General features: G+C 42.0%; 1 pseudogene across 1 annotated transcript; it reads right to left on the bottom strand.

The window, feature by feature from the left end:
• Positions 1-479: 479 nt before the first annotated feature.
• On the bottom strand, positions 480-23,202 carry LOC143536081 (beta-galactosidase 16-like; annotated as a pseudogene). Its single transcript, XR_013135823.1, has 19 exons — positions 22,571-23,202; positions 21,733-21,841; positions 21,515-21,627; positions 21,357-21,423; positions 21,151-21,243; positions 20,927-21,070; positions 20,753-20,847; positions 20,563-20,671; positions 20,284-20,487; positions 20,043-20,207; positions 19,782-19,801; positions 8,773-8,934; positions 8,603-8,694; positions 1,863-1,972; positions 1,671-1,763; positions 1,490-1,591; positions 1,159-1,304; positions 723-1,056; positions 480-590 (listed from the first exon to the last, which is right to left on the bottom strand). The product of XR_013135823.1 is annotated as a beta-galactosidase 16-like (transcript).
• Positions 23,203-27,510: the final 4,308 nt, after the last annotated feature.

Here is a 27,510-nt window from a genome sequence, read left to right as displayed (position 1 = left end):
TTGGAAGGAATTCTAAGGAATGGAATTTTAAATCCCAAGAATTGATATGTTCGTTTCATTAAATGAAAGAATGGGAATGGAAACTAAATCCCATCAAATCTCATATTTCATGGGATTTCAAAATCCCACATACTTGAAAGGATTGTTATGGAAAATAAAAACCTCTTCAAAAAAAATTCAAAAAAATTAATAAAAAAATCATAACTCAAAATATAAATAAAAAACAAAAAATGTAAAAAAACTAAAACGTTTCCTTCGTTGTCCTCGTTCTTCAAACCCCCCCCCCCCCCGAGAATGAAGAAGATTCCAATTCCAATACATATTAACCAACCAAACACATGAAAGGGATTCTCAAACATTCCAATTCCAAATCCAATTCCAATTCCAATTCCAAATCCTTTAAAAAAAGTCCGTGAAACGAACGGGCCCTTAGTATGTTTGTTTTGCATTTATAACTTCCTCTTTTATGTCTACATGAGTTAGACACATAGCGCATCCACTAAAAGCGTCTTAGGCGTGCCCGGACATGGGTCTCCACCAAAATTTTCTATCGTATGAGGAATCGAACATTGCCTTCTCCCTAAACAAGCCTGAAAGATCAAAATGCATATATACATACAAGTCAGTTATGGTCATTTTGCAAAGTAATATTTTTAACAAGGGGTGTCATAGTATTTTGCAAAGTAAACTAAAAATATGTATTATGAATCAAAGAAGATCACCTTTTCAACAATTTGTTGAGAATTAGATGAATGACAATTGCCAATAGAGTAGCTTTCGCAGTCACCCAAAGGGTTACCGTCACTTGCAAATACAATCTTGGTGATGATTCGTTTCCTAGGACATCTAAGATGAACTCGAGGCCATGGTCTCCAATAAAAGGGACTATGTACTGCCCATGAACTTATCCTAGGAGGATGTGAATCTGTCACACGTCCACAAACTTTGTTAATTGAAACAACATCTAGTGAAATGTTTAACGGGTTTCCATATTCTTCCTCGAAAAAAACCAGTAGGTTTCGTGTTGGTTTAAGGAAAGATCATGGTACATTGTACCTGTAAGACACCTGCCAAATTTTTTGTTGTGACAAATGCTAGGAAATTGAATGAAAAATATACACAACTTAACACATGTGTGTAAGCAGGTTTCAAACTAACCATGTTTGTGAAGGAGATCCTGAAGGAGTCTTAAAGGAGACCCAATATCTTCCAATACTTTGGCCATTGATCCAAGCTTCTCCTTTGCCCATAGAACCAATGTTTAGAGCAATTGGTTTATCTCCCTCAGGCGCGTCAAATGTTGTCTTCAAGTACGAAAAAACATCAGGATTTGTAGAACATGTAAATAGTATGCACATTATGTCAACCATGCATGTTTGGATAATGATAAAACGTCAATACTATCCTAGTACTCAAACTAAAGATAGAATAATAACTAGCGAATTTGATAAATCAAGTAACAATAATAACGATAATAGCTAGCACTCACTTTATACCATGTTAGCGCACTAGTGTTTTCGTATGGGGTCCATGAGACATTACTAGACCCTTCATCTGTGTACATCGATAGCTTCTCCCCAAGTAATCCGACCTTTATCAATATCAGACATGTTAATTATGTGAGTATTTTCAAAAGGCAATACAAAAAGTATTTTACTGTCATGGCTTACTTGATATCCCCAAGAGTAGCTTGTGAAATTGAGTTCACGAATCAACACCTCGCTTAACCCTGACCGTTTACGCTCCATAAACACTCCTGAATCCTTCAAAAGTGATCATCAGATCAATAAACCAGCAATGCAGTTTCATTAACATTTATGCTTTACCTACTAAATTTGACACCAGGCTTGTGTGTAACCTACCGGTAGCCCAACCATTATGTTCAAGAAAGAAATATTGTTGATTCCTGTTGACAATGAAATGGTGTCTTCAATTGTACAATTTGTAACTTTACGAGCTCCATGTACAGAACCTAGATGCAAACAGAAAGAGAATATTGTCGGTTTATATGATCACAACATTAGTTCCATATAATAATGTTGGAATTTTGGGTATTGAAGAAACACTAATCGACCCCGGGCAGATTACGGATAATCTGGGGGTTAAATAGATGTTTCCCACGAGGGGTTAGATCCGGCAAAGATGGTTCTTCTGATAACCTGCAAAACAGACACCGTGAGCTCGTCACTGAGAAGGGGGGGTACCTCCTTGTGACCACCCTCCGGCGTGAGAATCAGACAAGATTGCTCTTGAATATAAGTGTATATTAAGAGAATGACTAGAGCAGATATCAGGTAATATATCAAGATATGAGATATGAGATAAAATGATACCATTCCAAGGTGTTGGAGTATTTATAGCCGAAGGTAGGTTTCCAAGCAGGTACAGCCGGCTGAATAGTGTTCCTGTTCTGCCAACTGTGGGCTACGCACATGCCATGCTGGTGGTTGGTGGATAGGCAGCGGCTGATAGTGACCAGGCCGGCTGTGTACTATTCCTGTTCCACCAACTGCAGGTCATGCCATGCACGTCCTCCGACAGGTTGGTGAGTAGGCAGCGGCTAATAGTGACATACAGTACAAGAGCGTGCTGCTCGTCATACTGTTGTCAGTGAGCTGTCGTATCCTTGGTCAGATCTTTTGTCCATACCTCGTCAGGTACAGTACAAAAGATCCTCCAGTATCATACGGACTGGCTCATTTGGGCGGGAGTTCTCCCGGCTTTGTGCGGGAGTGTTCCCGGCTTGCTCACTCCTTCTTCAGGTGACATTACTGAATTATTTAAGAGTTAAATGCCTTGTGCGTGTAGCTTTGCTGCGCAGGTAGCCTTCCCTGATGGCTTGTATCCGCAGCTGCGGGAACAGGCAGAGTACTTCACCATTGGGAGGCTTGTCCTGCGGGAACAGCTTGCGTACTGCGCGTAAGGACGTCACGTCTCTGAGCATGGTGGGTCCTGCGGACCCAGTTGGTTTCTGCGCAGACGTCCCTCTTAAAGGTGAGTCTTGCGGGTCCAACTGGGCTTTGCTGGGACCTACCTCTTCAGGTATATTTGTGTGTGAATATATGTCTTAAAAATGGAAGTGGTAAAACTTGTCTCACATCGGTTTGGGAACAAAGTGAAGAGTGGTTTATAAGGTGCAACCTTTACTACTCATTTGAAGCTTTGTGATGTGTTTTACTACAACTCCTACCTGCGCGCAGTGGGTGCAAAATTGGGTTTTTGGACTTAAATTCTTCGAACTCGTGCATGCCCGCACATCCAACCGACACGAATGCAACTCTGAAAACCTGGGCCAGTGTAAGGCATTTTTTTTGCACTTGTTTTTTGAGACTGCTCGCTGGTGCATTTCGTAACTGAAAGTCAATGACATTAATGATTATTAATTTTCAGTTTCTCTTAACTGAATAGTCAATGATATTAATGATCATTAATCAGTAATGATTATTATCTTTCAGTTTCATTGTACTAATAATGACCATTATTATGATAATTACTAGTTATTATTATGCACTAATGGTCAACAATAAGTTATGAGTTTTATTGTTATAAAACTAGATGAAATGCTTCAGTTCATATAACGACAAAAGACACACAACTCTCTCATCCTCTCCGCTGCAACATCATTGCGGTTTCATTTCAGACAAGTGATCAAGTCCAGCAGTCCGCTACTGCTTCAAACCGGAGTACCCTGGGAACAGACCGCGAATCTGTTTAAGGGAATTGTGTCAAACACAAGCCCGGTTCACCGTTATCATTTATTGTTTCTAATTATTTGTTTCCGGTTCTACTACAGGAATATCCAACAAACTTAAACAGATTACTAATTGTTCATGTGTCTTTCGTTTCAGACAGCCATGATCGTTGCTTATGTTGTTGCTATCACAACTAGTTTGGTTGCACCACTACCTAATGCAGTTACGTCTCATGCTGAGAAACCGAAAAATTCACCGGTGTGAATTTTAAAAATTGGCAGCAAAAGATAGTCTTTTATCTGACCACGTTGAACCTAGCGAGGTTCTTGACTGAAACCGTTCCCCATGTTGATAAAGGGGAAATGGATGCTCATTCATTGAGCGCGGTTCAGGCTTGGAATTATTCGGATTTCTTGTGCTGGAATTATGTTTTAAATGGTATGGTGGATGCATTGTACAATGTTTAATGCAAGGCCAAGACTTCCAAAGAATTATGGGAGTCTTTGGACCGCAAATACAAAACCGAAGATGTCGGTGTTAAAAAAAATTTCGCGGTGGCTAAGTTCTTGGACTTTAAAATGGGAAAGGCTCCAACCTTGGTCCTAAGGGGAGAATTTAAAATAAATAAATAATAATAATATTAATAATAATAAAATAAAGTTCCAAGGAACTTGTCACAATTATGGAAAGCAAGGCCATAGGGCCAATGAGTGTAAGCTTCCAAAGAATGAAAATGCTCGACAAGTGAATATGGTTCGTGAGGTTGATAACCTCTTGATTATGGTCACCAAAGTTAACTTGTGTCGAAGCAAAACAAACAAGATCGTCATTCAAAAATATTGAACGATTCATCGAACCCCTCGAGATGATCCACACTTATGTGTGTGATCTAAAAGTAATTCCTACTCGTTATGGAGTATGTACTTCATCATGTTTATTGATGATTGTACAAGGTATTGCTATGAGTACTTACCTAAGAGTAAGAATAAGGCTATTGATAATTTTATCTTGTTTAAAGTCGAAGTTGAGAATCAACTAAATCGGAAAATCAAAAGAGTAAGGAGTGACCGAGGAGGTGAATATGTTTCACCTTTTGTTGATTTGTGTGAAAGAGATGGAATCATACATGAACTCAGCCTCCTTACTCCCCTCAATCAAATGGCATAGCGGAACGCAAGAACCACACTTTGAAAGAAATGATGAATGCCATGATGATAAGTTTTGGTATAAGCCGAGACATGTGGGGGGGAGCAATCTTATTGGCGAATTATGTCTTAAACATGATACCCAATAAGAAAAAAAAATGTAACTCTATACGAATTACGAACGGGAAATAAACCACCATATAAATACTTGCGAGTATGGGGGTGCCTAGCCAAGGTAGTAGTAACACCACCAAAACGGCTACTAATATGACCCAAAACAGTGGATTGTATATTTATAGGATATACTCGTCCTGGTGGTGCATTTCATTTTCTTATTGGCGAATTATGTCTTAAACATGATACCCAATAAGAAAAAAAAATGTAACTCTATACAAATTACGAACGGAAAATAAACCATCATATAAATACTTGCTAGTATGGGGGTGCCTAGCCAAGGTAGTAGTAACACCACCAAAACGGCTACTAATAGGACCCAAAACAGTGGATTGTATATTTATAGGATATACTCGTCCTGGTGGTGCATTTCGTTTTCTTGTGCATGATACTAGAATCAAAGGATGCATCATGATTTGAGCATATGTTCCCATGCTTAGATAAAGGAAAACTGAGTTGTTCTAGATCGTTTGAAGAAATTGTTCTAAAAAAAAACCGAGGGTGCAAGAGATGAACCTCGAGAACAATCCGAAATACAGGAAGTTGAAATTAGAAAGAGTAAATGGCAAAGGATTGAAAAATCCTTCGGCTTTGACTTCTTTACCTACATGGTAAAAGAGGAACCTCAAACGTATCAACAAACTTAATGATAATTATTATTATTAAGTTCAGTTTCAAATGTTGCACTAATGATCATTATTCTGTTTTATTACACTTTAATGATCATTATGACATTTGTTGTGATTTATGATAATTACTAAGTATCATTATGACGTTTGTTATGTTTTCAAATGTTGCACTAATGATCATTATTCTGTTTTATTACACTTTAATGATCATTATGACATTTGTTGTGATTTTATGATAATTACTAAGTATCATAGCCATCAAAGGTGAGATAGATTTTATCTTACAAAATCATACTTGGGAACTAGTGGATCTTCCTCAAGGATGTAAACCACTAGGATATCGATGGATCTTCAAGAAGAAGATGAAACCATATGACACCATCGATAAGTATAAGGCAAGGTTGGTAATCAAAGGATATACACAACGAGAAGGTTTAGATTACTTTGATACATATTCGCCAGTTACGCGAATAACCTCCATCCGGTTGGTGCTTGCTACTGCCGCCATTAGAAATCTGGAAGTTCACCAAATGGATGTGAAAACAGCTTTCTTGAATGAAAATCTGGAGAAAGAGATTTACATGAAACAACCTGAAGGTTTCATAGCCGTTGGGCAAGAAAAGAAAGTTTACAAACTTGTAAAATCCTTATATGGATTGAAACAAGCTCCAAAACAATGGCATCAAAAGTTTGATCATATCATGCTTGATGACAGGTTCAAAATCAATGAATGTGACAAATGTGTATACGTGAAGGACACATCAAATGGATATGTCATTCTGTGTCTATACGTAGTGATATGCTCATTGCTGGAAGCAATGACAAAATCATAACGTCCACAAAGAACATGCTAAAGGCAAGATTTGACTTGAAAGACATGGGTTTTGCGGATGTGATTTTGGGAGTTAAAATCACACGAACCCAAAGTGGACTTGTTTTAAGTCAAACCCATTATGTGAACAAAATTCTTGAGAAGTTTAATGTTAATGACTCTAATGTAGCTAGAACTCCCATCGACACGAGTCAACATCTAGCTAAGAATAGAGGTAAACCCGTTAACCAGTTGGAATACTTCAAGAATTATAACAGATATCCGACAGTTATTGAAGGACACTGTGATGCAAATTGGATATCTGACACTAATGATTCCAAAGCAACAAGTGGGTATGTATTCACACTTGGAGGTGCTACTATATCGTGGAAATCATCTAAACAAACAGTTATAGCTAGATCCACGATGAAATCAGAATTCATCGCCCTAGATAAAGCGGGCGAAGTGGCAGAATGGTTACGTCAATTTGTTGAGGATATACCAAGATGGCCTAAGCCGGCATCGGCCATTTGTATACATTCTGATAGCCAATCGGTAATTGGCAGAGCTCATAGCACAATGTATAATAGTAAGAACAGACATATTAGACGTAGACATAATACGGCACGACAACTAATCTCTAATAGAATTATCACTGTTGACTACGTGAAGTCAAAGGATAATATTGCGGATCTGCTAAGAAAAGGCCTAAGTAGAGAGTTAGTTCAAAAGTCGTCAATGGGAATGGGACAAAAGCCCTTGAAAAATTAAAGGTTCATACGAAGGAAACCTAACTCAACAGATTGGAGATCCCAAGAATTGAGTTCAATAGGAAAACCTAATTGTATGAATTAAAGAGGTCACTGTGGAGGGGATAACCCTATGTATTTAAAAGGTAGTTTACTACATGGTCGGTAAACTTCCTAGTCCATTCCTAAAAGTGACAAGTGTGAGGCTAAGCCTATGGCTTTTAATGATTCGACTAAGGTAACCATACATGGTGAATCACTTATGTGAGAGAGAAGTGGGGTCACTTCGAAGGGTATTGTTGGGGCACAATACTTAATGGCTCTCGCAGAACCAGGCTCATGTTCATGACCATAATGAACATAACTATGAGGACTTGACTTTGTCAGGGAGAGTCTTGTGTGAAGTGTATTGTCGTCTACACAAACGACAAGTGAGTTCAAAGACATCGCTGTCTACTCAGAGTCAGTGGGCTAAGTGCGCTTCATAAGCAAAGGTTCAAAGAGTAACATCTACCTATTGTATGCAAGATTCAACTGCTGAAATCTAATCGAAATAATGTTGTTTCGACCTCCATTCATGTGGGGGATTGTTGGAATTTTGGGTATATTTGTGTGTGAATGAATGTCTTAAAAATGGAAGTGGTAAAACTTGTCCCACATCGGTTTGGTAACAAAGTGAAGAGTGGTTTATAAGGTGCAACCTTTACTACTCATTTGAAGCTTTGTGATGTGTTTTACTACAACTCCTACCTGCGCGCAGTGGGTGCAAAATTGGGTTTTTGGACTTAAATTCTTCGAACTCGTGCATGCCCGCACGTCCTGTGGACACGAATGCAACTCCGAAAACCTGGGCCCGTGTGAGGCAGTTTTTTTTGCACTTGTTTTTTGATACTGCTCGCTGGTGCATTTCGTAACTGAAAGTCAATGACATTAATGATTATTAATTTTCAGTTTCTCTTAACTGAATAGTCAATGATATTAATGATCATTAATCAGTAATGATTATTATCTTTTAGTTTCATTGTACTAATGACCATTATTATGATAATTACTAGTTATTATTATGCACTAATGGTCAACAATAAGTTATGAGTTTTATTGTTATAAAACTATAAAACTAGATGAAATACTTCAGTTCATATAATGACAAAAGACACACAACTCTCTCATCTTCTCCGTTGCAACATCATTGCGGTTTCATTTCAGACAAGTGATCAAGTCCGGCAGTCCGCTACTGCTTCGAACCGGGATACCCTGGGAATAGACCGCGAATCTGTTTAAGGGAATTGTGTCAAACACAAGCCCGGTTCACCGTTATCATTTATTGTTTCTAATTATTTGTTTCCGATTCTACTACAGGAATATCCAACAAATAACACATAAACACAAATTCATTTCGTACCCACAAGTGCTCCATTAACAAATGCACGTAAAACATGTCTACAAGAGTTAACTTTAAGCGTGTATTGAGCGTCTGACGAGTTTTGTTGGATACTATATGTTCACAAACATCAATAGTACATTGATTTAAGTCAGGTTAATTGAATGAAAATGAAGATCATCAAACTTTACCTCGTTGTGTACCAAAGATAATCTGATTTGTCTTTCGTAGTATTCATTTGTTCTAACAATGTAATTGACCTCAATGAGGTCTGGTTGAATTGAGGAACAACTTCACTAAAGACCTCCCATTGTTGAGGTGTGTCGAACCTTATAACCGGTTGCATGGATCGTTGAAGAGGTAGGTCCCAGCAGAGCCCAGTTGGTCCCGCAAGACTCACCTTGAACAGGGACGTCTGCGCAAAGGCCATCTGCTTCCGCAGGACCCACCATGCTCAGAGAACCTTACGCGCAGTACGCAAGCTGTACACGCAGGGAAAGCCTCCCAATGGTGAAGTACCCCGCCTGTTCCCGCAGTTGCGGATACAAGCCATCAGGGAAGGCTACCCGCAGACAGCAGGGCTACACGCACAAGACAATAGATACTTCAGTAGTCACATGAAGGAATGAGCAAGACGGGAACAATCCCGCCAAAATGAGCCAGTCCGTATGATTCTGAAAGATCTTCTGTACTATACCTACCAAGGTATGGATAGGACAGACAATCTGACCAGAACAGCCCATGAGCCAATCACAGGGTGACAGCTCACCGACAACAGTACGAGGAGGAGCACCCTCTAGTACTGTTTGTCACTATTAGCCGCTGCCTACTCACCAACCCTTACTGCAGGGCATGCGCAGCCTACAGTTGGTGAAATAGTGTTACTGTTGGCCGTAACCTATTCACCAACCAGCATGGCCTGCGTATAATCCACAGTAGGTAAGACGTGCATAATCTACAGTTGGAGGAATAGTGCAGCCGACATAGTTACTGTTGGCCGTAACCTATCCACCAACCAGTATGGCCTGTGCATAGTCCACTGTTGGTAGAACAGGAATACTATTCAGCCGGCTATACCTTCTAACCTACCTTCGGCTATAAATACTCCAACATCTTGGAATGGTAAGATCATCTGCTACCCAGTTATCTAGCAATCTCTTAATATACACTTATATTCAGAGCAATCTAGTCTGATTCTCACGCCGGAGGGTGGTCACAAGGAGGAACCCCCCCTTCTCAGTGACGAGCTTACGGTGTTTGTTTTGCAGGTCTCCTGAAGAACAGCCTTCTCAGTTAGACCTCATCCGTGGGAAACATTACTTAACCCCCAAATTATCTATAATCTGTCCAGATTATCTATAATCTGTCCAGGGTTCGCCTAGTGTTTCTTCATTGGCGCCATCCGTGCATAAAAGCTAGAACTATTTTAGTTTTTTCACAATTTCTGAAGAAATGGTTAACGTTACTCCGGTCCAAAGGCCAGTAACCGACCAAGAAACCCCGGTAACAACCCCAGCAACTGGGGGGAACACCGGCGGTTATACAATCCTTACGAACACTACTCCGACCACCAAGGCCGGAGCAAGTGCAGTAAATATTCCACTGGGGTTCACCGACACCCAGTTGGAAAAACGAACAAGGGCCCCTCGCCAAACACTAGATCAAGTGAAGGCGTGGGCCGAAGCACGGCAAAGAGAATTCCAAGCCGAATTGGATGAACGCTTGCGTTCAGCTCAACAGGCTGACGAATTCGGCAGTACTCGCCAACACCTCAATATGAGCAGTGACTGCGAGTACTCAGACGAGTTGGAGTCCGATACCGACGCGAACCCTCGCCATAAGGCGAAAGGGAAGCGTAAGGAAACGGACGTCCAACCAAAAAGGAATTTTGGGGAAGCTTTTCAACCAATCGCGGAGAGAAACCCGCGTGACTTCTCCAAAACCTTTAGACCAACTGCTACAAATGCAGGAAAATCAAAATTCGCAAGGGACATTGCGGAAGCAATCGCCCCGAGAAGTGCCAAACAGATGTCCAACATTGGCACTTATGATGGTCTATCCGACCCAGACGACCATTTGAACAGGTTCATTGCGGGGGCTACCGTCAGCAACTGGACGGAACCCACGTGGTGCTACATGTTCCAGATGACTCTGGTCGGAGCGGCAAGGGCATGGTTCGATCGTTTACCGATCCACCACATATATGACTGGGCGGACTTTCAGAACAAGTTCAGCCAGCACTTTAGCCAACAGAGGAAGTACACTGAAGAGCAGTGGACGATCCTCAACTGCGTGAGAGAGGAGGATGAATCTTTACTAGACTTCATCACCCGCTTCAACTCCAAGAAACTGAGTCTGGGCAACGTAAGTGAAGATCTCGTTCGCAGCCGCTTTCATCCAGGGCGCCGAGTACCCAGAGCTTATCCGCACATTAACGGGTAAGGACGGCATGCCATCCACATGGGATGCCATCATGACGGCAGCCAAGCGCTTTGCCGAGACAGAGAAGCAGCTGGGAAGAGATCTTCCCCAGAGTACTCACCTCTACACGCAGAGGACAAGGGAGAACAACGTTAGGATCGCCTGGCAGAACAAAAAGAGGCGGCTAGGTATTTGGCAGTCAAGGGTAAACTTTGACACCTCATCCAGCTCTCGCCCTCTTGTTGGCGGAAGGGACAACACACACCCTTCAAACCGAAAACACCGGTGGACGCCACTCACCAAGAGCGTCACGGAGATATTTGCCACGGAAAAATTGCCATGGCCAAAAGCCCCATTGATCCGGCAGAAACCTAATGCGGATCAAAGCAAATCCTGTGATTTCCACGGGACAAAGGGTCATGGTACTGAAGAGTGCACATCCCTGAAGGATATTGTTGAGACATTTGTGAAGGATGGAAGACTTGCACATCTCGTGGCATCAATCAGGAAGGGAGGAAGAAATGACAACCGGTACAGAGGTAACGGACGAAAGCCCGTCGACATCAGCATCAACATGGTCCATGGCAAAGTCGCAGGAAGAAAAAGACGAGCGACAGAACCATGCGCGTGGAAGGAAGCTGAGGTGCGCTTCCCGCGAGTGCCAGGAGGCCCCAGCAAAGAAGGCCCCATCGTCATCAAAAGCCAGCTGGGGCATTACATCACTTCCCGCACTCTTGTTGACAACGGCGCTTCGTCGACAGTGATGTACAGGCAGTTCTTTGACAAGCTGGATGATGAAGACAAAGAACGCCTGGAAACGGTCTACGCTTCAATGGAAGGGTTTGACGGCAGTACAGAAACCCCCCTGGGTATCCTATCTTTCCCCGTCACTCTTACAGATGGAAAACATTCCCGCACAGAGGATGTGGACTTCGTCGTGATGAGGAAGCCACACCACACATACGACATCCTCTTCGGGAGAGACGGGATGGCAAGATTCAACGCCGTGGTATCTTCAGTCCACGGCATGATGGGATGGCCAACAGTTGAGGGTGTGGCGATGATCACTGGCATTCCCCAGGTATGCATCGCATCTGTCTCATCTAAACCCAAACCAAAGATGGCTAAACCAACCATCACCGAACCGGAAAAATGGGCCTTCAATGGCAAATACCCCGACCAGGCCGTTACCATTGGACCAACAATCGTTGATCCCACCCGCACCTTACTCAAACGCCTACTGCAGAAAAACGCTGACATCTTTGCGTGGACACCAGCTGATATGACTGGTGTACCCCGAAGTAAGGCGGAGCATAAGCTCAAGTGCGATCAGGCTGTTACGCCAGTCGTACAAAAGCGCAGAGTAATGGGGCCTGAACAAACTAACGCGTGTAGAACCCAAGTCAAGGAACTCCTTGACGCAGGCATCATACGCGTTAGTAGATATCAAACATGGGTTGCAAATCCCGTAATGGTACCGAAGAATGACAAACAATGGCGCATGTGCATAGATTTCAAAGATTTGAACAAAGCATGCCCCAAAGATTATTATCCGTTACCAGAAATTGATCTTAAGGTGGATTCGTTGGCACCATTTCGCCTTAAATGCTTCTTGGATGCGTATAAGGGGTACCATCAAATCCACATGGCCGTAGATGACCAGGACAAAACCGCGTTTCGGACGCCCGATGGTACATTTTGTTATAAAATGATGCCCTTCGGACTTAAGAATGCAGGGTCCACGTACCAACGCCTGATGGACAAAGAGTTTCATGCCCAAATCGGGAGAAACTTGGAAGTCTATATGGATGATTTGGTCATCAAAAGCCCCGAGCCAGAAGCGATGTTGAAAGACATTGAAGAAACCTTCAACACGCTCAGAAAGATAAACATGAAGCTCAACCCGAGCAAGTGTTCATTTGGGATGGAAGAAGGGAAGTTCTTGGGAGTCATTGTTACTAAAGATGGCTTCAGAGCGAACCCTGAAAAGGTCGAAGCCATTGTTAAAATGGAATCACCTACCACCATCAAACAGGCTCAGACACTGAATGGACGACTAGTCGCACTTAATCGCTTTTTGGCAAACCATGCAGATAAGTCGTTTCCTTTCGTGTCAACATTAAGAAACTGCTTAAAGAAAACGCACTTCCGCTGGACACCAGAAGCGGAAGCAACTTTTCAGGAGATTCGGTCACGCCTGATCGAACTCCCAACACTTACAGCACCACAAGCGGGAGAGGAGTTAATCCTATACCTTTCCGCAACAGATAGAGCAACCGGGGCAGTACTGCTAACAGAACGAAAAGGCATCCAGATGCCAATCTATTATGTTAGCCGTGTACTAACAGACGTAGAAACCCGGTACTCTACCCTCGAAAAATTAGTCTTGGCACTTATACACGCTTCACGCAGGTTAAGACGATATTTCCAGGGCCACCCAATCACCATTCTCACCAACTTCAAACTCTCAAACGTTCTAGGCAAACCCGAATTATCGGGACGTCTAGCCAAATGGGCAATTGAATTGGGAGAATATGCAATTAAGTACAAGCCAAGACCAGCCATAAAAGGCCAGGTCCTGGCCGATTTTATTGCAGAAGTCCCCGCTACGCGGGAAAAAGAGTGCCAGGAGGAGGCTCAACCCTCCCCAGCACAGGACATCAACGATATCTGGCGACTCTATACTGATGGAGCAGCCAACAACGAGGGTTCAGGCGCAGGGTTAAAATTAACCAACCCAGCGGGCCAAGAATATACTTACGCTATTCGGTTGGATTTCCCAAGTACGAATAACGAAGCCGAATACGAAGCATTCTTGGCCGGATTGAGAATTGCGCGTAAAATGGGAGTGAAAAACTTGGAAGCCCACGTGGATTCCATGCTGGTGGCCAACCAAATAAATGGGACGTACACGGCTGTGAACGACATAATGGCCCTGTACCTCGCCCAGGCAAAAACCCTTATGCGTGATTTTAATGATTGTAAAGTCATACACGTTAAGCGCAGCGAAAACAAATCTGCGGATGCGTTAAGCAAGCTTGCATCACTGGCCTTCACCCACTTGGGAAAGGACATCCGCATTGAACTCCTCGAAGCACCATCAGTCCCGCACAAGGAAATTTGTGTCATCCAAACCGGTACAGAAACGTGGATGACACCAATAATAAATTACCTTGCAGCAGGAACACTACCAGAATCAAAAACACAGGCAAGAAAACTACGCTGTAAAGCACTAAATTATCAACTCATCAATGATAACCTTTACAGACGTAACTTTCTTGGCCCACTTTTAAGATGCGTGGACAACCAAGATGCTGACTACCTCTTAAGGGAAGTACACGAGGGCATCTGTGGAGTTCACGCAGGTCCCCGCGCTGTTGTGGCTAAGCTGAACAATGCGGGATACTTTTGGCCGGGGATGCATATGGATGCACTGGCATACACTAGAAAATGCAGGTCTTGCCATCTTTACGCACCCAACACGCATCGCCCGAAGAACGAACTTGTTCCAGTCACTTCTTCGTGGCCATTTCAGAAGTGGGCCATCGATGTGACAGGCCCATTTCCCACAGCAGCAGGAAATGTTCAGTTCCTAGTGGTGGCCATCGATTACTTCACCAAGTGGATAGAAGCAAAACCTTTAGCCCAAACAACCGCAAAACATATTAAAAAATTTATTTGGGAATTTATTATCTGTCGTTTTGGACTTCCACAGAATCTGGTGAGCGATAACGGCACCAACTTTGCTGACAAGAAGCTACAGCAGTGGCTGAAAGAACTTCAAATCACCCACACCTTTACCTCAGTGGCACACCCGCAAGGTAATGGTGAGGTGGAAAGAGCAAACAAGAGCATCGTCGATGGCATAAAGAAAAGACTCTTGAAACACAGATCCGGCTGGGTGGACGAGCTCCCGCACGTCCTTTGGGCAAACAGAACGCTGAAAAAGGCCAGTACGGGGGAAACCCCGTTCAGTCTCACTTATGGCACTGAAGCCATGATCCCAGTCGAAATTGGTTTACCCTCACCAAGGGTATTGATCCAGCCAGAGGACAATGATGCGGAAAGACGGTTAGACCTTATGCTAACCGAGGAACGCAGAGACTTAGCCGCAGTGCGTGAAGAAAATTACAAACGACAAATGCAAAAGTACTACAACACGCGGGTAAAACTCTGCAACTTCAATGAAGGAGACTACATACTGCGTAACAACGAGGCTTCAAACCAAGAGCGCCCAGGAAAGCTGGCCCCAGTCTAGGAAGGGCCATACATTATCAAAGAAGTCCTGGGAAAAGGCGCATACCGGCTTGAAAGGCTCGATGGCACTCCTATCCCAAGAACATGGAATGGAGCTCAATTACGCAAATGTTATATGTAGATCAATTCCAAACTTGTAAAGAAAAGGCCTAGAGCCACTTCTAATGGAAATGATTCTCCTTACACAATGTATTGATAGCCTAACCTTTAACTTATGAACTTCCCATGTGCCGGTATTCACCGCACCAATGCGTGAAGAAGTAAGTAATTGCGTGTGGAAGGCGGCAAAACCCGCATAAACACAACGCTAAAAATGTTAAAAAGCTCTAAGGAAAACCTACACGCAGGTCAGATGTAAGTAAAGTTTAGCCATCCTTGTAAGTGCAAGTGACGGTCTTACCCGCACAATCACAAACAAGGAAGCAAAACTTCAACCTATCATCTACCACGTTCAAAGGTTAACTTATTCTGAACACTTAGAAAATTTCAAGGAAAAGATAAGGAAAACCTACACGCAGGTCAGATGTAAGTAAAGTTTAGCCATCCTTGTAAGTGCAAGTGACGGTCTTACCCGCACAATCACAAACAAGGAAGCAAAACTTCAACCTATCATCTACCACGTTCAAAGGTTAACTTATTCTGAACACTTAGAAAATTTCAAGGAAAAGATAAGGAAAACTTCCACGCAGGATAAATGTAAGTTTAGCCATCCTACTAAGTGCAAGTGACGGTCCCACCCGCACAATCATGAAAGAGGAAGCAAAAATAAACTTATAATTTACCATGTCAAAAAGTTAACTTATCTAAGTACTAAAGAAATTGCTAAGTGTAAACATGCGTAAAATAAACAAAGAAAAGGACATTCTTTATTTCATCAACTTGAATATTACAAACATTGCTGGGTATATACCCGCATACAAAAGAAGTACAAGAGCAAATATCTACGCTAGTGGCGGAAAGGGATCTTTTGGATCATGCTTCAGGACCACTCCCACTTGGACCCGCACCATCAGCAGAGGGTGACGGTTCAAGGAAAGCTCTAAGGACAGCAAGCCCATCATCAGCAGCAGCAATTTCATTTACCTTCTCCACCACCGGATGCGGGAACGCAGCATACTGGTTCACTGCTTGGTCATAAATAGTTTCGGTATCCGCGTTATACAAAGGGAAGTTGGAAGGCGGGACGCCTTTCTCAGCAAACCCTAGACCAAGCAGGAAGCCGGTCCGTTCCCCATCCTCATGAGAAGCGTTGAGGGCTGCGCTCATAGCATCGTCGTAAGATGTCTCTGAAAAGACCCGATGCACAACCTACAAAAAATGTACAAGTATAAGAACTTCTATTCTACAAAGGAAAGCGTGACGACATAAAGCTAAAATACCTGAGGCAACGCTTCTCGAAGAAGCCATTCCTTGGCAACCAGAGCTTGGGTGCAGGCGCGTTCAGCTTCGTTCTTATTAAGGTTGGCGAGAAGCACATCCTTTGCAGCGGCCTCTTCAACGCCCTTAAGCTTCCGCTCGGTGTGCGCAAGCACACCCCTCTGGTCCAGGATCTCTTGAAGCTTCTTCGCATCCTCCATAGCCAAGGCATCATGAGCCTGTTGAAGAGCCTCTAACTTAGCTTTAAGTTCTTCATTCTCCAGGCGGAGAGGCTCAGCAACAGCTTCAGCCTTGGTGGCCCTCTCGGTCGCGTTCCTCGCAGTCTCCTTAGCTAGCCGAAGCTGTTCGTTAACAGCTTGGGCAGCCTTGGAGCGGGCCTCGAGTCGCGCTTGAACCTCAACCTCGAGGGCCTTGAAGGCCTTCTCCTTCTCCGCAGATACTGCGGTCAGTTTTTGGTTCTCCTCCCGGAGAGCACGCGCCTGAGATACTTCTTTAACGCGAGCTGCTTTCAACTTGTCGTTTTCACGACAAAGCAGCTCGACGCGTGGCTGCATCCGGGCCAGGAGAACCCGAAGCTCGTTGGTTAGCCTACCCTCCTGGTAGCTAACCATGGCTTCCCCCAACGCACCATGGGGAGCAGCGTGGCGAGCCCAGTCCACGCACTCCACAGGTGTGCGAAGGGTTGTTCCTCGGCGTATGTTCCATCTTGGAACATACACTTCATTGGAATCCGACACTGCAAAAGAAACAAAGCAGTTAGGAAAAGATGATAAAAATTACATAAAAGGACAAAAGAGCCCTACGCACCTGTAGGGTCGATCACAGGCCGATAGCCACCGAACCCATCACCTGAACCTAAGGGAAATCCATCCAAAAGGTCAGGCAGATGGGAAGGTAACAAATATCGGCGAGAAGCCCCGCGCGTACCTGAAGGTCCAGCCGTCGAGGCTGATGGCGGAGGCGGCATGGTTTCCGCCGCAGTCGATGGCGGAGGCATGGTGTCCGCCGCGGACGCCGCCGAAGAGTCAGCAGCAACAGTAACCGCCGGCTCGGTGAAAGATGCTGTAAAAATTGCACTCACCGCCGGCGGTGACGTCATCTCGGCTGGAACAGTTGGCTCAAAGGATTGAGCAACTGGACCAGCGGAAGCAGGCGAAGGTGCCTGGGTCGACGCCTCAGGTAGGCTGACCGAGCCTACCGTCATTGGCGGAGAAGTACTCCCCTGCGCTCCACCCTGGAATGCGTCAACATCCACGCCTGCACAAGAAGATAAGTGTTAATAAATTTATGAAGTAATAAATCTACAAAAAGAATGTTTGTACTTACGGGTTTTCTTGAGCCTGAACGTACGGAGGGGCGGGGACAAGCCCGATGGGGCCGGTCTCTTGATGCCGGTCACCGTCGTCGTCGGTTCTCCGGAGGTAACAGTCGTAGCCTCCGGAGCAGTGGTCTTCTCACCACCGGGGTTCCCCGCCACCTCTTCATTATCTGACTCGGTGTCAGATAGAAGCACCGGATCAGCTGTGGAGGCCACCTTCTCCTTCCCTTTCCCGCCGGCAGCCTTCCTCTTCCGCACTAGCGGAGGACCATCTGCGGATTCCTCAGAAGAAGAAAGGACGTAAGGAATTCCAGCAGCGGGTACAGCATTGAGGGGTTGAGGATAGAATATCGCCTTACCTGGCCGCCGGTGGCTCAGGATCTCTTGGCCCGGCGGATAGACCTCCACAAACCGATCCGCCATTTGTTCCAGGATGGGCAACTCGTTCTCGTCTAGAGCACGAGTACCCATCCGCGCGGGACCGTCAGCTTCCCGCGGGTACAGGAGCGACTCCAAGTTGTTCCCCTCTGAAAGAAAATAAACAGTTAGAAGATAAACTCGTATAAGCAAAGAGAAACGGAGCATACCGTAAGGGATAGAGTTCGAACCGTATTCGAGGACGATTGGAACCTTTTGCGCGTCAGCCTCTTTCCACACTCGGCTCATCCCCAACATCACCATCCCGGACTCCGGAAACCGGAAAACCGGAGATTGGACCAGGGATATCTTTGCAAACCATTCCGCCTCCTGGTAGTTTGTGGCGTGGTGGCTCGGAATGGCTTGGCCATTTTTAAACTTCATGGCAATGGGGACGGCGTGAGCAGAAATGTAGAAGAACTCCCGCTTCCACGATCGGAGACTGCGCTCTGTCGCGCAAATCTTCAAACCCTTGATTCGGGTTGTCAGGGTGTACCATCCCTGGATGCACCTCCAAGTATAGAAGGTCATCAGGCGGTCCACGTAGGGCTCAACACCCAATATCCGGCACACCCACTCGAAGTGGCGAATCTTCGCGATCGCCATTGGGTGCAGCTCGGTCAGATGAACACCGTGCCTTTCGAGGACACGGTAAACAAACTTTGTCAATGGGAACCTAAGGTTCCCATAAACAAAGAATGCAGCATATACCCCGATCTTGCCACTAGGGGCATCGTACACGGTCTGATGGGGTTCAGGAAACTCAGGCTCGAGAGGATCGAGCATGAATTTCCTAACAACATACCGGTACTGATCGCCGGGCAGAGCACACTGGCACTCACCAGCAGTACTCTTGTCATCGGCCGAAGACTCAACATCACGAGAAGACATTGTGCAGAAAAAAGAAAGCGATTTCGGGAAAATGCTAGCCTGAAAAGGGGAGTATTTGCCGGAAATCGCTAAAGAAGAAGAAGAGAAGGATGAAAGTGTGGATTACAAACAGCCCTCTCCCCCTTTATATACTAATCGCAATTAATGCGATGAATTTAATGCGGAGGAGAGAGAAATCGAAGGTGCAATGAAACTATGACACGTGGCATAAAGCAGGCTGGCAACAGCTGTTGACAGGACGTGTGCCAGCAATTTCGCGGCCACGCGCCCGAAAAATCGCGCCCACGCGCCTGAAAAAGGGACTGGAATGACCATATAATGTCACGTCACCATAACTTCCTGCACGTCCTGACACAGTCAGAAGAAACCGTCGCACGACGTTTCAGACGTTTGGACTGTTCCTATCTTTCTACCAACTCTTCGAATTTTGAAATTCAAAATTCAAAAAAGATTCAAAAGTAAGCGGGAAAACACCCCTTACCTTGGCAAACAAGTAACCATAAGACGGATGCGGGTACAGTATTAACTTGTGTACTTACCTGTTGCATATTAAATATTATTAACTTATTATCTCATTGATGGATTCCCTAATAAATTTAATGAAAAGGTAACCAACAAATGATAATTACAAAATGTCAATAACTATTCTAATATTCAAAGATATAATAATGCCTAACAAACAAACTTAAAAATATATTTAAAAAATAATTGATAAACAAAAAAATAACACATAATAAACTCGGCTAACATTAAGAGACTGTTTGAATTCAAGAAACATACCATTGCGGTATTAAAAACGACATTTTTGCAGTCAGGTAAGATGCTAATCGACTTTGATGGCAGACTATATATTGAATTCCGAAATACGACTTGAACACTATCGTGACCATCATTATTAAAAAGACAGGCTGCACATTTGCCTGAATTCTCAGTGTATATGTATGCCTATATGATTAATCTATATGTAAAAGAAATTTTGAAATAATCTTAAAAAAAAAGAAAAAGAAAATCAAATGCTTACATCTTGATTTGTACCCAAATGTTCAATGGTTAACTTTCCATAGAGTAAGGCATGTGAGCATAGCTTCAATGCTGCATGCATATGCTTAAGATGCCCGTATTTTGGTTGTCTGATTATGCCATATTCATCAAGAGGAGCTTGATCATAATATCCTGTTATAATAAATGATGCAGACGTTCGTCCAAAATTTGTTCCTCCATGGTACTGTTACAAAACAAATGGTACAACTTCATGCATGTTTACTTGAATGAACGATATATATTTGTTGCATATTAGTACCATGTAGTAATTTACAAAGCTTCCATTCATCTTTACAATGAATAATGTTGTATGAAAAGCCAGATCTTCAGCTGATCTTAGTCTCGGCCCTTCTCCATATGGTTGTAAGCTTCAATAACCCATGAAGTATTAGTAAATATCAGGTTATGAATTTCGTTAATAATAAGATAGCCTGAAAGTAAGTATTTACAAAGAAGTCCAGTTTTCAGTCCACATGGAAGGCTTATTCGGCGAGTTCGGTCCTTTCCAAGTGTCACCACATCTCATCCCATTGCATGTGTTGATCTGCATGATGCATATGTATGTTTAACCTGAAAACTCGAAGTAACCAAGGGAGTGGAATAGAAGTACACGAGACTCGGACCACTGGACCAGGGGCATCATCTTGCTTGCACATCATCCATGGTTCACTCGTGTTTTGGCCAACCGCCATTTGCGTAGACCAGTTAACGTATTGCGGTCCGTCCTTATGAAAAGCTGGCTCGATGATCTGGTACTCGTTTTCTATCTGCCGAGTATTCAAATTTGCAATGCTCAATTGGTAAATGAACAAATGAATATAAATAAGAAGGCAATGAATTTGCAGACCTGTGATAGACTAATTGGGCCTCCTTGTGAATAAAACAGGTTCTCTGCCTTCATCATGCTCACTATTTTAGTTGTGAAATTTTGCATATGTTGCTACACAAACACAAACATATATATAAGTATATAACCTTAATGTGTGTCATTTGAGTTTCAATTTATAATTGATGTTTGACTTTGACTTGGAGGGTCTGTGTGTGGTTGGTTACCTTAAATGCTTTATTGTTGGTTCTAAAGACAATGCCAGGAACATCATGCAACCAAAATGGCAAACCTCTAAAAATGAGACAGAATATATTATAGTAATCGATTCCCGAAGTGAAAGCAAGGTTAATTCGTGTGAACAATTTAAGTTATAATTAGTTACCCGTAACTCCATTCGGCCTCGATGAAGGGGCCGATTCGAAGACTTACATAAAGACCTTGTAGTTGGACTTGCTTTATGAAACTTATTATGTCATTTCTTCCAGTAAAATCATACTGCAAGTTAAACCAACAAAAACAGCAATATTGTTTAACTAGCTAATGCATACATATATCATATATAGGATCGAGTGGCAAGTAAGTTTTAGATCACGAGATCACCTGGCCTGGTTGCGGCTCGTGAAGATTCCAAAACACATAGGTTTGTATAACATCCAGACCACCTTGCTTCGCTTTAGCTATCAAAGATGGCCACATCTGCCGAATGATGCTGATTAATTTACAAAGTTGTTTTATACAAACATTTTATTATACATTCATTTATTATTTATAAACAAATCAAGTTTGTCTATTCTAAAACTAGAAAAAAAAACACAATACTAATAATAGTTAAGATGTTACAGTTATTTTATGCTCTTCAGACTTTGGCACTTCAATTCCTTTTATATATTCAGAATAATCATATCAAAACGTGAATTTCAAGTTACTTTAGTTTAAGATTCAACATGTTTGTTGATGCATAACACTATGATTGATGAAAAATATAGGAAAGTCCATCAGTAAATAAAAACTAAATTTACCAATAAATGAATAAATAAGTAAATATCTATTGAATTAATTTATAATAGTTATTATATGGGAAGGGTGGAATCCTTTATAAATGAAATTAACTTAGCGGGTTTTGGATACCCATTTAACCTGTTTATATCATGACCCGTTTTCCTATTATAACCAATGACCTTTAAAGCTTTATAAAATTTTGAAAAATAAACTATTGTGTAATACAGGTTTCGAAACTAAGACCTTAGGTTTCAAACCAAAGGTTCTTACCAACTCCACTAAAGTGACAATTGTGTTTGATTTTTTTTTTTGAATGGCAAACAAAAAGCAAATAACATTAACCACAAAAGGCAACAACAACAATACACTTTGCTAGCCTAGCAAGCTGCTAAACCAAGCAAAGAAAACACCAAAAATAAAATCATTCACCCAACATTACAAATTAAACCGACTACAACGTGCCCACGACATTTCACCCCCACCCGACCTACTTTTGATCCAAAGGAAACTTAACAGTTTAATACTCTCCATCACGCTTCCAATAGATACTGCCACCCCATCGTGCACCATATCGTTTCTAGCTTTCCAAAGACACCATAAGGTGATAAGACAAATTGCATGAAACGACTTCACCTTTCGCTTTGAGAATTTTGTATGCTTGTACACTTCAAGAACGTCCCGGACACTGAAAAAGAACAACTGAGGAACCTTGCACCAGATAGAAATGCCGCATGACACAAAGATGTGTTCAGTCGTTTCTTCAAACAATCCACACGCATGACACTCCAACGACTCAACACCAATGTTACGTTTCGCCAAAGCAGTTAAAACCGGGATCCTATCCAACTCCGCTCTCCAAGCTAAAATACCGACTTTACCTGGGACCCCATTATTCCACTCGAACCTATAACCGACCGGAGTGGAAGTAAACTCTTTTAACTTTTCTTTAATACTCGAAACAGAGAAAGCTCCGGACCTATCTAATCCCCACTCTACCTTATCATCACCAACACCTAGGACCACAATTTGGCAAAGAGTCAACAATTCCTTAAACTCATCCACCTCCAGCATGGATTCTGGAGCCCTTCTCCAATCCCATTACCTCATTCACTATCACCAACCTCTCTGTCACAGTGCATTCTTTATTCTTTTCCAACCTAAATAACCTTGGAAATTTTACTCTCAAGCTATCACTCCCAATCCAAAAGTCTAGCCAAAACAAAGTCTTATATCCACTTTTGACAACTTGCTTTATCAACAGGTCTAACTTAAGCCCCAATAAGCCTAGATCATTTGAGTTTCGATTCACCTGTTTCCACGGACCCGAGATAGAAGACCTTGCAGGGATACTATTCCAATCTCTAGAAGAATGATGACTGGACCAAATTACCCTTCTCCACAATCTATCTCGCTCCCCCTTAAAACGCCGCCACCACTTTGCGAGTAAAGCCCGATTTGTATCCCGCAAAGACCCCAAAGAAAGGCCACCGTATTCCTTGGGAGCAGTGACCCGTTGCCAAGAAACCCAATTAATTTTAGTCTTGTCTTCCGAGCCACCCCAAAAAAACGTTCTTCTTAACCTATCCAACACCCCATCGGCTACTCGATATAAAGAAAAATAATAGGTCGGCAAGGCATTGAAAACCGATCTAATTATCGTGACTCGACCCCCAAACGACAAAGTCTTTGCTTTCCAAACCGACAACCTCTTAATAAACATCTCGACCACTGGATCCCATGCGTTAATTAGGTTCATGTTTGCACCTATTTGAAGCCCCAAGTACTTGAATGCGGCTTGACAGCCAAGACAATTCGCCAGTTGTTGTTTTTCATTCGGAGTAACTCGCACACCAAATAACTTACATTTTGCAAGATTTACTTTAAGCCCCGACACTATAAAAAAGCATCTCAATATCCTCCGTAGATTCAAAACATTTTGTCTCTCCCAAGCACCAATAAAGATCACGTCATCGGCATAGATTAGATGTGATAAGAGAGGCCTGTTATTACCGCAAGTCAACCCCCGGAATTTACCTTTTTCAACAGTCCGTTTCTAAGACCCCGATAACAATTGAACTCCCGGGTAGGCAAGCCATTAACTAAAACCGATGCCCGACCCGCCTTTAGAATTGCCGACACCCACTTTCTCCAACGCACCAGGAAATTCATTTGACTAACTACTGAGTCAAGGAACCCCCAATTTAACGTATCATATGCCTTTTCAATGTCACTTTTTTGACTTTAGAAGCCAAGCCACCAGCTCATTTAAAATTAAAGGCCCATCTGTTGGATAAGAAAGCAGATTGGTTCTCCGAAATTAATTTCCCTATAACCCCTTTTGAGTCTATTTGCCTTGCCAAAACTTTAGAAATAATTTTGTTTATACACCCAATGAGGCTAATTGGGCGAAATTCCCCAAGACTCGACGGATCCTTCACCTTTGGGATAAGCGCGATGAACAAAGACAAACAACCGCCACTAACTGAACCCGCAACATAAAACTCATTGCAAAGCTTAACAAAATCACCTTCAAACACAACCCCAGAACCGCTTAAAAAAATTAAAATTAAACTCGTCCAGACCCGGCGCTCGGTCACCATCACAATCCCAAATAGCCCGTTTAATCTCTACCTGAGAAATAGGTACCACTAACCCTTCAGCCTCCACATCCTGCAAAACCAGAAGCTTCGGGCACACTAGACTTGGCCTTGAGGAAGCAGGCTCCCTAAACCAATCCGCAAAAAAATCAATTTATGTAAATATATTAATCTATGAGACCAACAACAATGCCTAGCTACACGTCACATGTATGATCCTTGTTTTGGAAAGATGATGTTTTTTATGTATCCAAAAGTATATAAGCATGTAACAAATTTGTGTCGTGGGGTAACTAAACTACATGATTTAACTAGTTTAAGTATAGCGTGAACATTAATTTATGTAAATATATTAGTGTGAGACCAATAACGATACCTAGCTACACGTCACATGTACGATCCTTGGTTTGGAAAGATGATGTTTTGTCTGTATCCAAAAGTATATAAACACGCAACAAATTTGTTTCGTGTTAGGGTAACTAAACTAAACAATTTAGTATAGCGTTACGTGTGTTGCCATATCCTGTATATGGAGAATTTCTCAAATTATATACGATCAACTTCGTCTAAACGTTAATATATTAAAGTTTGATATCAAATATCTATCAAGGTCCGGATTTATGAATATTACATATGTTCATTTTGGGTTCGTATTTGTTTCTAGCATCTTAAGTGTTTAATATAAAGATTACATTATTATTTTAGCAGTATTATGGATCCCTCGGGTTAGTGGGTCATGTGCAGTCACAGGCCTCACATGTACTAGATCGTTCTTGTACCTGGTTCGTGATTTGACTGGTTTTGTTAATCTAATAGCTGTTATCATGTTTCGTCTGTATCCTTTCACATTCATATACTCATCTTGATTATATCATATAACAGCTCCATTGGGATGTAATAAAGACATACACAATGTATTAGATTCAAGCATTTTCATAAATTCTTTTTAGAACGCCATGTAGTTCTAGATACATGTGCAAAAATAAATTGTATGCATCTTAGATTAACTATGATAATAATTTATTAACTTATTTGATTTTTTTTAAAGCGACAAGTTAAGAAAGTATTTTACAATCATAAAAAACCATTTTACTTTTTAATCGGGTTAAAAATACTATCTTCTAAAAGCCACAAATCTTGGCTTTTTAAAAAAACCAATAAGTCAATATTTGTTTTCAAACTCAATCAATCCCAAACTTACCCTTAAGAATCTTCAACGCTACGTGCATTATTTGTTTTCAAACTCAATCAATCCCAGACTTACCCTTAAGACTATCTTCAATGCGACATGCATTAAGCATCCTTAACTGCCACATCATCTGGCACATAATATTATTACAAATCTTAAAAATCTCAGTTTTATCTCCAATCTTACAAATATTATTAAATACCCTCTTTAATTTTCAGCTCATCACCTACTAATTACACACAATATTTATATAAAACTTTTTATTTTACTTTAGGACCACCTTTCACAAGAAATGAGACAAACACATGTCCTTGTGTAAAGACACTTTATTTAAGAGCAACACCCTCCAATACTACGAATATCTAAGAGCCTCCAAGAAAATCTCATTTTTAGTGTGCATATAGTCAAATAATAATGATAATAGGATAAATCTTACTAATATATATACATATATATAATATATTGTTTTGGATCAAACTTTTGATATGCTAAAAAATGAGAGGGGGGGGGGGGGGGAATAAACATACCTTCATTCACATTTTTTCAATATTTACGTTTTATTTTCTTTTAAATCTTACATTTACAATATTTTGTTTACTCTTGGCGGTTATGCATATGGAATCTACTAATTTTGTAAAAGTAGGTCTACAAGGCCGAGCACTCCCCGAATACGCGCTATAAGGTATGGTGTCGATGCGGGTTTTTTTTAACTCCGCCTAGTTACTAAGAATTAATAAAAACTGGTCAACCTCAGCCAGGATTAAATCTAGTCGGTCGATTTTGATTTAAAAAATAAAGCATAATTCATATCTCTGTGATATTAAAGAAAAATATCATTTTTTAACTAATGATTAGTAATTTTTAGAATAATTTTGTATTTAAAAATGTATTTCTCTTATGATATTTGGCGCGCGCGCACACACACACATATATATAATCTCCAAAAATTAATTTGCTTTATGTTTACCATCTCCGAGTACATCGAACTCCTCAATCGGCCGCCTAGGGTCCGTTTAATACTTGGTGTTTTAGTTGTTTAATACCATTTCCGAGTACTCTCTGTGTGGGTGAAATAACGTGCTTTAAAATGTTTAATATTTGGTGTTTTAGTTGTTTATATATGTCGAACACGAGTACTTTGATTGGTTTTACGATTGTAGGCGCTCGGAGCTTGAAGGAACTAATTTGGAGCATTTAGAATGGACTGGAATGAAAGTAATGGAATACGATATGATAGAGAGTTGAACTACGAAGACGTGGCCATAAACTGGGAGGAAATTGAAGTTGGAATGAAGATTTTATGAAGAAACAATATATCTAAGAAAGCTGTCAGAGTAGCTTACGGTGATCTCACCATAGCTTACGATGGACTAGTAGGCTACGTGCTTGAGGCTCTGCCTTACAGTCTATGCTTTATTCACACCCACCGTAGCTTACGGTGGCCAGGTCGTAGCTTACGGCGGGCGCACAAGTCGGGTTTTCTTCTATATAAAAGCCCGGTTAAACCCTGGGTTGAAGATCCTTCATACTTTATCATATTGGGGCGATTTTGGAGCCGTTTTCCACCATCCGAACACACTTTAATCATCAATG

The sequence above is a fragment of the Bidens hawaiensis genome, unplaced genomic scaffold (genome assembly GCF_021521415.1).
Source record: "Bidens hawaiensis isolate Kalapana, Puna unplaced genomic scaffold, B.hawaiensis_p1.1 tig00010732_1, whole genome shotgun sequence".
NCBI classification, from domain to species: domain Eukaryota; kingdom Viridiplantae; phylum Streptophyta; class Magnoliopsida; order Asterales; family Asteraceae; genus Bidens; species Bidens hawaiensis.
Note: the sequence above shows the minus strand (reverse complement) of the source record. Positions and strands in the feature narration are given on the sequence as shown.